This window comes from Gavialis gangeticus, unplaced genomic scaffold, assembly GCF_001723915.1.
Source record: "Gavialis gangeticus isolate Ggan-Ray unplaced genomic scaffold, GavGan_comp1, whole genome shotgun sequence".
NCBI classification, from domain to species: Eukaryota; Metazoa; Chordata; order Crocodylia; family Gavialidae; genus Gavialis; species Gavialis gangeticus.
Window position 1 is genome coordinate 69,723,233 of NW_017729022.1, and position 11,733 is coordinate 69,734,965.

Below are 11,733 nucleotides of genomic sequence, written 5' to 3' on the forward strand. Positions count from 1 at the left end.
GAACAGCAGGTTCAGGCAAAGGGGAGGGAGGGGATTAACCCCCTCCCCAATCATACTCAGTGGCCTGCCAGGGCCCAGCCACACCCTGCCCCCCTCAGCTCAGCTTCCCTCCAGCCTTTGGCCCACTGCTGAAGGAAAGGGAGGGCTTGCTCTAGGGCCTGTGTCCTGAACACCCCCCACCTGCTGCTGTGCCAGGGTGGGAGTGTGGGGGTCCCCACACCTCACCATCCTCCCTCACACCCACACCCTGCCCCCATAACCCCCCCATATACACAATCCCCCAACATTACCTATGCTTCCCCACACACGCACACCCCCTCACAAACTCCCCATGCACCCTACCATACATACACCCCCCAACCCCCCCCACACAAACTCTTTTTTCCCATTTACAATTGTTTTATATGGCTACAGTAACTGATAAAACAATGTTTTACGATTATGAAAGGTTTTGATGTTATTTTAATACCTAGTCTGTTACATATGTGTATGAAAAATTTGCTGGTGGTACTTAAGGTTGTATCATTTTAAATTGGTGGTGCACAATCTGTCAGAGTTGCTCTGTAGAAGTGGCCAGTCAGTGGTAAGTGTCATACAGTACAACAGTCCTGATTTGTAAAGATAATGGACAAAAATCTATTTGCCTTTTACGGATTTGGGGCCTGATTCACACTGACACTAAGATTGTTTTATGCTGACAGAACAATGTAAAAGGGACCTTAGTACAAATGAAGATCAGTTCCTTCATATATAAAATAATTAAGGCATGAGTCCAGAATGCTATCTACGTCAAGAGGATCTTCCCTCATAAACTTGCCTTAAGTAGCCCTTTCATTTTCTAATTACTGACACTGAAAACCTACAAGATGCATGACACTGTTCAAGTAGATTCAGGATTGGCTACGACATAAGCTTTTCTGACCATGTCAAACATTTTTTCAGCTCTTCTGACAATGTCAAGCATTTTTTCAGATTACTTGACTACAGACTCTAGCAATAAAAAGTCTTTCTCCTGAAAGACTTCCTTCACTGGCAGAAGAATAAGTTGAGTGAAGTGGCTCCTATAAATTTCTGCCCCAAGGGTGAAAAAAAAAATCAGGCTCTGAACAGATAACCTCCTGGTTCTCTTCTTGACTAAGACAGAAGTGAGAGCAGAAAAGGTTGGGGTCTTCTTTTCAGTGGGGTGGGGGTGTTGTCTCCAGGAATATGTGGAAGAAAGAAGAATACTGCCAATAGGCGGGGAAGAATCAAACCATGAAAAGCCATCACACTGTGTTCCTTCAGTGGCAAAGAACGCATCTGGGTCTAAGAATGTGGCTGAGGTCTATTTTCCAGAGGAAGACTGCTTGGGGTACCAAGCATCCCTCAAACAGAGAAAAGTACACAGGTTGTTTCCTATATACCTTATAAGGAGTGGAGGAGATCTATATGAGAGTTTTACTCCCCAAAGACATATACTCTGAGGAGAGATGTACTGGTACCTATAGGAGGAGAGGGACGGGGGTGAGAGGGGGACAAAATATAAGGGATACAGGACACAGGAGACAGGTGTCTTGCAAGATGGAAAGGAAAGACCACTCTCTGTTGTCAGAGGTACAAAGGGGAAGCCTTTCAAGAGGGAGACAAACTAGAAACCTGCTGTCTCTATTAGGGTAGTGGAAATTATCAGTAGATGACATGTAAACCAGTGTCCTGTGGCTCTGATTCCACACTGGGTATTAGCCAAAGTGCTGAGTCTAACCAAATGAACTGTCATTCTAATGAGACTAAGTCATTCCAAATTAGTTTTGAAGCTGTATAAACTGTTAGAAGTACTTACACATCTTTTGCTGTCCCTGCAGTACCTAAAGTAAAGAAAAAGCATGTGTTTATATTGTGACAGCATGATCACCTTTAAGCTAATATTACACAAAAAGCCATCTATTCATCTTCCCACCTCCTCCCCTTCTACACATGCACATATATACACACACAATACACAATGAAGGTGTATGGAAAGGCTATATTTATTACCAAGTAAACAGACTATTCTTAAAATGTCATGATTGTCCTTTTTACCCTTGAAGTCTGTCCCACTTAGGCCTCTGCATCAGATTATCAGTGGGCACTGATGGTAAACTGCATGTAAAGCTTCTAAGAAACTTTATCTATTTACACCAGCTGAGGACAAATTTGTATTTCTCATTTCTTGCATAAGCTAAATTTCAGTGTTCTGATTTTTCATGCATTACCTTACTCAGTCTTCTGACTTTGATCTGTTGTAAAGTTGCCTCAGCTAACCCAGCAAGTATTCTGAAATGTCTATTTACTTTTTTTGTGAACATGCCATTGGAATTGGTTATAGGCTTGGCACTACATGCATTTGAAATGCTGTCCCTTTCTCACTGCCGGATAAACAAAGCTTTAAGAAATAACTAGACTGAAATAATATAACCATTAGGACATAATCCATCAAAACCCCCAGACATCTAAATAAAACAAGCTCTCTCCAATTTATCCTATTTTTAATTTTTCAAAAAAAAAAAAAGGCAAAAGTTGCAATCTTGCTCCATGATTTCACAAGTTGATTTTCTAACCATAGCTGCTACTGGAAGAGGAAGGGTCACTTAAATGCGACTGACTTCCTGCTCTTACTAAACAGCCAAGTATGTCATTCGAATGAGAAATCAAAGATCTTTTCTATGAATTTAGAATACTGGGTGCCTATACACATGATGATTTTTAAAGCAGTCTAAAGCTGTCACTTAATACACGCGAGTGACTTCAAAATATTTTTAAAATGGTAGAAGTTGCCTCAATTAAACTTCACTGCATGCAAGGCAAACTGCAGTTGTGCATCTCAGTCTACCTAGTTCACCTTTATTGCACATGTATTTAACTGGACTGAGGCAATCATTAGAAACCCCTTTCCCTCCTCTACTCCTCTCAGGAAGCAGCTGGAAGAAACTTAAGTTCATTAGAACGAAGTTAGGGATGCCAGCCTAAAAGTATTTTACAGCACTCTTCCTCCCACATGTTGCTCTTTGCTTTTTAGAAAACTTTTTTTTTTGTGTGTAAAATTGCTACAGAACACTAACATAGCACTGTCCTCATTACTGTATGTAAGAATGTGTCATCTATAATCTGATTTTAAAACTTCATCTGACCAGTCAGTGCTTTGAGACTTCCCAGTGTCATGTACCCGTATGGAAAATTGACTTCTGTACGTGGAAGAAAACTCTCTCTCTCAATCCTGAGTGCAATTCTGCTTCTACTATTTATTGTTTGACTACCCCTTACCCTCCATTGCTAGAAAAGATTTAAATCAAAGGGCTTGCAAATGATCACATGCCTCTTTTGTTTCCAGGATCTCTATGAACTGCATAGCTGAACAGTTAGCCTACAGGTAAAGCATCACTGGAGAGGAGCCTTGGTACAGTTTTAGGGAGTTCCTCACTTTAGATCTGTATCTGTCAAGGTCCTGGTTTCATTTGAACAGGCAACATTCTGAAGTTCCTGAGCATTATGTGCTGGCAATGATTCATAAACAACACACGTGTCTGAAAAGCCAGCCCTGTGACTACAGGCTATTGGAAGAACCTTTTCAGAGGCTATTCTCAAGGGGCAAAAAGCATCCACCCCTTTCCATCCTTGTATGATCACACTCCATCATACAGTTTCTTCTGTGGGGCCTTGGCTGTACAAAGTTACCTTAAGTACTGGTTCTCTTGGGTTCACAGAGCCTGAGCTTTAGGTCCAAATGAAACCTGAATCTAAAAGAAAAATTTAGAGGGGGGAAGGAAGGAAGGGAGAGAAGCTTTTAAATTTTGCCTGCCTTACATCAGAACCATGAGTTTCCTATGGTTCTCACCCAAAATCACACATCAACCTGAGTCCATAGCAAACATGAGTTAGTTCTGCAAAAGGGTTCAGAAACTTTAGTGACCTTTTTCATGATTCTATCCTGAGTTTCACTGAAACTTGAAGCTACAGTCCTGAGCAAAAAGCCTGGTATCACCCTGGGTAAGCCTATATGGCACAAAGAAATACCATCCTGAGTCATGGTTCCACCATGCTGGGACACACCACACCTGCTCTGTGCATACCAACTACAAAATCTGGAGCAGTATAGCTGCATTAGTGCAGAGTGGCACACAGACCAATAAGTACTGCCACTGGGACCACTGCCACTACACCTACGTGACAATAGGTGTATGCTAAGAATGACATGTGCCTACCATAACAACTGAACTTTGAGCTGGATTTTTTTTCTGTATAGCATGTTTGGCATGTCCAAAGAGATCTACTCAAATCTCTGTAAGTCAACAGCTACAATGGTTCTAAGCACTGTATGGGCTTCAGCAGCCTAACTCTTTTGATGTTGGTGGGTGTCACCTGGCTACAACTCTGCTCCGCTCTTGGAAAGTGTGCCTGCTACAAAAATACCAAGTGAATTATGACTGACAGAAATAAATTTGCATTAAATAGAAAGACATGTTTGTTTTTCCATTTTTATTGTTGTTTTCTAAGCCCTAAAGACCCTGGATTCTTCTCTCACTAAATGTTAAACTCTTATTAAGCCAAAAAGACATCACCGATTTCTGATTTGCATAGGCAAAAATTAAAGAAGAATCTTGTCCTAATCCATTTTTTTTAAGTACCAATATAAACATCTGATAAAAAAAGCAAACACACAAAAAAACACACACATGTAAATAATTAAAGTGGATATGAAAATAGTTCTCTTACTGGAACTGTTTTAAGCTTGCAGACAAAAAGCCACTTACGTGAGTATCCTGGCATCCTTTATAAACTTTCTTAGATGACTTTCACCATATTATCTATGCATTCATTATATGCATGTTACATCTCAAAATATACCTGAGCTGCATCTTAACTTATACAGGCAGACATTTCAATTTTAAGAGCTAATCAGACTGTATCTTAAGTTGTACAAATAAAAAAGCATCCCACTGCCTCACTTCTACTCCTTCATTGCAAATCTTTTTCTACCTGTTGCATTTATAAATAAACCACATTAGTTTAAACTTTTTCAAATTCTTTGGTGTCAGAAGTCATCAATGGGACATGGCCTCTTTCTGAGACCCAAGTAGCACGTTGTTATTAAATTAGCATGATATTTACCTGCTACTTCCAAAGATTGAGGTAACAGTTCTTGCACACAGATGCCACATCCACACGATGTAGATGTTTGGTTCCCTGGAGACGAGTAGCAGCGGTGCACCTTGCATTGTGGCCACTTGCCCCCAGGGAACACCTGCGCCACACGCACTTTGGCATGTGGCAAGTTACCCCAGGTGGGGTAGGGGAGGCTGGGTCCAACACTGGGCTGACCCCAGCAGCCTTACCTGGGGTCCTCCCAGGGCTGCAGCAACGGCAGTTCTGCCACACAAAGCCTGGCTGGCAGTGTAGCTCTGCTTTCCAGCTGCACACACTGCCCATGCGTGCACTGCTGCTTTTTTTCTCCCACGGATCAATCCAGGGGTCAAAACACCCACAGGGAAAGAAAAAAAAACAGCAAAGCAGTGCATGCACAGGCAGCACTCTCTTGCAACACGGAGAACATCTGAATGCGCGGTGTGGCACCGCAGACATGTTTGCAGCACCACATATCGGACAGCTGCGCTCATCTGAACATGCCTACAGAGGGGTGCCTTTGGGAATTAGATGCTGGAAGAGAACACAATGACCCCACTTACCCTCAAAGACAGGGTGCAGGATGTGTAGGTCTCAAAAAATTGAGGAGTTAAGCTTACAGAACAAAAGAACTCGTTTATTCAGAGCAGTACCCTGCTCTAGTTCTGCTGTTCCCTCCTGCAATCCCCAGGCAAAGGTAACAACTTATACATAACACTCTTAAAAGTATCCACACACCTTCCCCCTTTACGTGTAACATATCCCCATATAATACTAGCATTGGCGGTTTAGTTCAACCCACAGCACATTTTAACAGGTCTCTATTAGTCTTTGTTTGGCATTTTAGCTCCAAGTGATCTTCTCAGTTTCTCCACATTCTTGGTCTTTATTGGTTCAGTTCTTGTTTGGTTTTCTCATTCATATGTCTCTACTTCTGTGTCATTTCTTGTTGCTTTAATGTTAGCTGTTTCCTTTGGTGAATTTTGTGATGCTGCTTCTTTTCTCCCCTTTACGAGCTGCAAGTGTCATCTGTTCCTTCTTAACACCAGTCCTTCCAATGCAACTACTTTATAGGATCTGGGAGCTCCTTTATGGGAAACTAGTGCTTTTTGTTTCCACGTTTGTCCTTGGAAATAAGCACTATATCATTGTTGTGTAATTACGGTAACTCCCTGGAACCGCGGTCATACTATCATTTTTGTTTGAGTTTGTAAAAATTTTTTAATGTTTTTATGTCCTGCTTTTCATTCTGATGAGCATCATCCACCAGATTTGGCAACCTGGTTTTGAATTTCCTGTTAAACAGCATTTCTGCTGGGAACAATCCATGTTTCATAGGTGTTGCCCTGTAATTTAAGAGTACAAGTAAACGCTGGTTTTGTGAATCTGTAGCTTTTTCACCAATTTCTTTGCCATTTTACTCCATTTTCCACCAGGTCATTGGGTTGTGAGTGTTTAGGACTTGAAGTGCTGTAACGGAATCCATATTTGTTTGCAAACTTTTTAAACTCAAGACAGCTCAATTGAGGTCCATTGTCTGGTCTCACAATTTGTGGAATCCTAAGTCTAGCAAAAATCGATTTGATGCGAGTTATGACATGGTTTGCTGTTGTGTTTTCAAGCAATGCAATTTCAGGATAGTGAGAATAATAATCCAGTACTAATGCATAATTTTTTCCTGCATGTATGAATAAATCAATGCCTACTTGATACCACAGAGTTATGGGCTTCTCCATGACCATCATGGGCTCTTTTCTTTGCGCTGATCTGTAGTTTAGGCATGTTATACAAGCCTTTACAGCATCTTCTATGTCGTTATTTATGTTGAGCCAATATAAAAGCACCCCTTGCTCTCTTTCTGCATTATTCAGTGCTTAGATGCCTCTCACATATTCTGTTTAACATGTCTTTCGTTAGGACTGCTGGAACAACAAGTCGTGAGCCTTTGAACAAAATGCCATCCAGTACTGACACCACCTTCCTTGAACTGAGAGTAGGGGCTAGGTATATGTTTTCCAGGCCAACCAGCACAAATAGCTATCACTTTTTGCAATGTAGCTTCTGCAATTAGAGCCCACATTTTATCTGTGACAGGAATCATTCTTTTAATTAGATTAACATGTACTACGTCTGAGTCTGAAATTCTGTCATTTTCCATTGTGTCATGTGCTCTGGACAACGTATCTGCAATGAGTAGATGTTTTCCTGGCATGTACTGTATGTCTAGATCATACATTAGCAGTTGAAAGAAGAGTCTCTGTAATCTAGGAGGCATGTCTGAAGACCCTTTCTTTGCTTTAGTTATCAAAGGTTTATGATCAGTTTCAGCTCTCACAGGCTGCCCATAGATGAATATATGAAATTTCTTACAGCTATTTACCAGGCTTAAACTTTTTCTCACTTGGTGCATATAGACACTCTGATTTAGAGTGCTCTAGATGCATATGCTACTGGTCTCCAGCTAGCCCCAGGCTTTTGAAGCAAAGCAGCTCCAATGCCTTCTTTAGAAGCATCTGTTGACAATTTAATGGGTGTTCTAGGGTCATAGTATTTTAGTACTGGAGCTTTCATTATTTTTTCCAAGTTTTTAAATTCAGCTTCATCTTCAAATTCCCATATCCACTGAGCACTCTTTTGTAGGAGTGACCCAAGGTGTTTGGTCTGCTCTGCTAAGTTTGGTAGCTATTTCCCTACAAAACTGATCATTCCCAGCAAACTTTGAACTCCTTCCTCATCTGTAGGGGGTGGCATGTATGTAATGCTTTAACTCTTGCAGGATTGATTTGCACCCCTTTTTCAGTGAGCTTTTCTCCCAGATAAGTTATTTCTTTGACCCTGAATTTGCATTTTTGTTTGTTCAGTTTCAAACCTGCTCTGTGAGCTCTTTCTAGTGCCTTTCTTCACCTCAAGTCATGGTCTTCCATAGTACTTCTCCAAACAAATGCATCATGAATATAAATCATTAGTTCCATCAAGACCTGCAAAAATTTGTTGTACCTTTCCATGAAATATTTCAGATGCAGAACACAGTTCAAAAGGAAACCTAAGAAAACAACATCTTCCAAAGGGCATACTGAAGGTACATAATCTAGTGCTATTGTTTTCTAGGGGAACTTGCCAAAACCGAGAAGAGGCATCCGAAGCAGAGAAATATACAGCTTCTACCATGTTGCCAAAAACCTCTTCCCTGGTGAGAATGGGAAAATGTTCCCTTTTGATGTACCTGTTCATTTGCTTAGGATCCATCTTTTTTTTCCTATTATGACCAGTGAATAAACACAAGCATTTGGTTGCTCTACTTTTTCTATTATGTTCATGTTAACTAATCTAATTCCTTTTTCAGTTTCTCCCTCAGTACAAGGGGAACATTTCTTGGAGCCTGTATGGTGGGAGTATTTGATTCTCTTAATTCTAGCTTGTATTCAGTTGACAGTTTCCCTATGCCTTGAAACACATCATAAAACTCTTCTTCTATGCTCTTGCTTTCTAGTCTCTCAATGGCAGCCATTCTCTTAATCAAACCTAGAGTTTTACATGTTCTTAACCCAATAATTGACCCTAGCTTTCCTGGGACTGTTACAAACTGAATTTTTACTTATATTACCCTTGCAGTACCCAAGCACCCTTGTCTGCAATCATGTTCCCATTATATGTTTTAAGTCTCACTTTCTTATTCTCATAGTACACAGGTTTCGTTTTCATTTTTTTAAAATGTATTCTGGTATTACACTGACCTGTGCCCCTGTATCTACTTTAAAAGTTACCATTAGTCTGCTGGTGTTCAGTGTGACTGTCCAATCCTCAGAAGAATGAACTTCGTGCATTATGCCAATGAAGAATTCTTCCTCTTCCTTGTTGCATACAGCATGCATCTGCTGTTTCTTTTGTGGTGCATCCTGCTCCTTTCTGCAAACTCTTGCAAGGTGATTGAAGCTTTTGCATTTGTTGCAGTGCTTACCAAGTGCAGGGCACTGCATGAGTTTGTGGTAACACCCATAGCATCTGCAGCTGACCATTGTTTCTCGAAGCAATTCTCTTTGGCCTCCACTTGCCAGCTTCATAGTGAGGTCCTCCTTTCTGTATTGTTTGTGTGTTGCCTTTGGTTTTTGCAGTCTTGTAATCTTGTCCAGTTCAGCTTGTTCTGTTTTTCCCTCCAGCTTCTGCAGCCTGACATTTGTTATCTCAGCTACTTAGCACATTCTAACAGCCTTCTCCAAATTAAGCTGGGGATCCTCCAGCAGTCTTTTCCTGAGACCTGTATCTCTTATACCCAATACTATTTGGTCTCTGATCATAGACTTTTTTATGTCTCCAAAGTTGCATATCTGGCTCAGCAGCCTGAGGTCTTTGACAAATTCCTCCATTGTCTCATATTCTTTCTGTTGTTTCGTGTGGAAATTATACTGTTCAAATGCTTCATTTTGTTTGACTATACAATATTCCTCAAACTTTTTTATTACTGTGCCATAGCTTTTCTGCTCTGCTTCTGACAGTTATAGGCTATTATAAAGAGACAGAGCTTCTGGGCCTGCTCTATTTAAAAAAATAGCTTTCTTCAGTGAATCTTCCTTCTCTGTAGCTCCACTGGCCATCATATATATGGTGAAGCTCTGCTTAAATTTCTTCCAGTTTTCTGCTGCATTGCTGGACAATTTTAACTCCTCTGGAATTTTCTTTGCACCCCACTCCTCTTTTTTCTTCATACCCCACTGGTACCATGTGTAGTTCTCAAAAGATTAAAGGAGTTAAGCTTACAGAATGATAAAGCTTGTTTATTCATAACTGCCTCCAGTTCTGCTGTTCTTTCCTGCCATCACTGGACAAATATGACAACTTATACATAACACTCTTGAAGGTATGCACACACAGAAGACCCAAGGCATCTTTCTGGTGCTAGTATTACAGCCACTATGTTTCCAAGCTTGACAAGTCTGTAACAAGTGGTGTCATACAATTTTGACCCACTAGCTATGTTAATGTCACTGCTCCAACCACTTGGCAAAAACTCTACCGATACCCCTATACCCTGCAAACAACTAAGATTTTTGGCTTTGCAAAGTGCACAGCGCATAAAGTTCCCCTACATACCTTCTGTGTTTTCTTCCTACACACTTACAATAGGACCATGGCTGTATTTTTTGGCCCTTCCACAGCTGCAGGAAGAGGAGGGGGGTTCAGATTCCACCCTCAGGAATAAATGAAGTACATTCAGACATTTGTAGCATTGAACCCAAGTGATTATAAAAGGAAAACATTCTCTGTTGAGAAAAGCATCACTGTAAACACAACCAGTATGTGTCATTTAAAACAGTTGCAAATTAAAGAGGACAGAAACATATCTTGAAACCACTTTCATTCATCAGGATGGTTAGTATAGGTTTTAAAACAACAGAAGCTTGGTACTGAACATCCCTGCAGAATTATAGTAGAAGTATTCTGGATGCAGAGAGCTGTTGAATGAATGACAGTTTATATTTTTCTGTGATAAATAAAACCCTAGTATTGTTATAGATATCCGTTATAAATATCTATTGTTATAGATATCTCGTTATGAGACCTGGCTAGGAAATAATTTTTCAAATATTTTCCCTGAATTTTCCTTCCAAATTGTTTTGGTATTATTAAAAAATAAAAACACAAGAACTAAACATTTCACACACACAAATGCACAAATGCCCACACACACAACCACACACAAACACATGCAACCACTAACTATATGGATATTGTTGCATCTGAGATTTGTGTCACATGCTTGTTTTCTGGCTCACACTACAATGCACAGGTAAAGGAAATCTGGGCCAAACTCCATCTTCAGTTATCTCATGGTAAAATGGAGCAAGTGCAATGGATTATAATTGGTTTAACCCAAATTTACATTAGGATAACTGGGAACATAAATAGCCTAATTAGCCACAAACTAATAGATTAGGTCTGAGCCAAAGAAAGGTGGAGAAAAACAAAAAGTGATTTACTACAGAGGTGGAGAAAAATAAGTAGTAATTTACTACAGGGCTGTCGAACTAGCAACCTATGGTGCACATGCAGCCCTCCAGGGGTTAAATTGTGGCCCCTACCTGGCTACCAATCCCCCATTGCTCCACCTGCAGGAGTAGCCAGGATCTCTAGGCTCCCTCTCTCTCCAGCTCCTTTTCCCTACCACAGGGAGTGAGGTGGTACAGTGCAGAGCTGAAGTTGGAGGACCCAGGATCCCATAGTGCCCGAGAGGCAGGATGCAGCAAGGGAGCTCATGGCCAGGAAGCTTAGGGCAAGAGTGGGCACCTAGATGCAGTGAAGCAGGGTGGGGGGAGAGCACCCAAACACATGGGCTAGGGACAGACATTCGAAAAGCCTGAGCCTGTCTAGGCTAAACCGGTTTGTAACCATACAGACATCCCCTCTGGACTGAAAAAATGCAGGCACATGCCTGCAGGGGCTCAGGCTACAAGCCAGGGGGCACTAGAGAAGCCTTCCCTCCGTTTTCAGTGCTGAGCTGAGGGGGGGCATGGCCAGGCCCCAACAGGACACTCTTATTAGGGAGGGTGTCCCTCCCGCCTCCCACCCCGCCCACTCTCCTCTCCTGAGCAGCCCATCAGG

General features: G+C 41.3%; 1 long non-coding RNA gene across 1 annotated transcript in view; it reads right to left on the minus strand.

Moving 5' to 3' along the window:
• The window catches only part of LOC109296107, a 35,650-nt gene that overhangs the window by 14,305 nt on the left and 9,612 nt on the right, over positions 1-11,733 (minus strand). The window contains exons 2-3 of the long non-coding RNA XR_002096894.1: positions 3,691-3,752; positions 1,820-1,844 (exon numbers count right to left, since the gene is read on the minus strand). This is a non-coding gene — a long non-coding RNA (uncharacterized LOC109296107). The remainder of the gene's footprint in view (positions 1-1,819; positions 1,845-3,690; positions 3,753-11,733) is intronic.